Below are 1,118 nucleotides of genomic sequence, written 5' to 3' on the forward strand. Positions count from 1 at the left end.
TTGACCTGGGTTATCTTTTTGATAATGTCAAAAGGGGGAGAAAGGTTGTTTTGTTGTTTTTTGATTGTGCAGGTTGATCGTAATAACAACTTCCGAAATATTTGCGCATCATATCAATCATGCCAACACAATGTTCAAGCTAATTCATCAAACAATTGCTATTACAATTGATGTAGTGTTTGTGTAGTGTTTGTCATCATCAAAAGGGGGAGATCAAAAGTGTGCATTTGCATGTCAAGAGGAACACTTTGGAAAGCTCTCTTTATATGTCATGGTTTTGATGAGGACAACTTGTGCTAATAAGAGCTTGAAGATCACCAACAAATCAGCGTGCTTAAGTCTTTTGATTGGTACTAGGCTTAGACTAGAAACTAGTTTAAGTTGAGTCTAAGGCTTAGGTCACCTAATACATGTCTCATATGCATAAATCTTTTAAATCATTTCATCTTTGAGATATGTCATTTATAATATGTTCATGCATCACATAAATACATGTATATGTGCATTCTAGGCATAAACTAAGTGTTAAACATGTATGAATTAAGTGCATAACGTATTTGAGTTTTTGTATTTAAAAATACATATGAAAATATGCTGTTAATCGATTAAGGCATACGTTAATCGATTAACCTAACTTTTTGAAAAGCTGTTGAAACTGAAAAACTTTAAAACAGAATCAGTTACGTTTTTGAACAACGTTAATCGATTAACCAAGGCTTTAATCGATTAACTGGGCTGCAGAACTAATTCTTTATAAACTGCGTTTTCAGAACTGATCTCATAACTTGCATGTTGCATTTTTTAGAGAGTTAGAGCATATTTCGTGATATTTGTTGCATCTAGTTGATAGTGCATTTGTGAGTTTAGAGAATTCTATGCTTTAGGATTGAGTGGCATTTCATGATATATTTCTCATCATTTCATCTCACATGTTCATGCATATTATTGATGCTTTTTTGAAGTTTTTACATTCTGTAATTTCTGTTTTCAAACTAATACATTGCCATATTGCATGAGTTTGTATTAGGTGTTTAGAGTAAAGCCTTACTTGTCATATATGAGCTTTGTAATTGCTTAAGTTTACTCTAGAATTTTGTTGTAAAAAATTGTTGTAACAT

The 1,118-nt window shown here is 31.8% G+C and overlaps 1 long non-coding RNA gene across 1 annotated transcript; it reads left to right on the top strand.

Annotated features, from left to right (window-relative positions):
* Positions 1-54: 54 nt before the first annotated feature.
* LOC109338665 lies at positions 55-1,079 on the top strand. Its single transcript, XR_002106571.1, has 3 exons — positions 55-66; positions 806-808; positions 963-1,079. It is a non-coding gene; the product is annotated as an uncharacterized LOC109338665 (long non-coding RNA).
* The last annotated feature ends 39 nt before the right edge of the window (positions 1,080-1,118 follow it).

Source organism: Lupinus angustifolius, unplaced genomic scaffold (assembly GCF_001865875.1).
Source record: "Lupinus angustifolius cultivar Tanjil unplaced genomic scaffold, LupAngTanjil_v1.0 Scaffold_35_41, whole genome shotgun sequence".
In the NCBI taxonomy this organism is placed as follows: domain Eukaryota; kingdom Viridiplantae; phylum Streptophyta; class Magnoliopsida; order Fabales; family Fabaceae; genus Lupinus; species Lupinus angustifolius.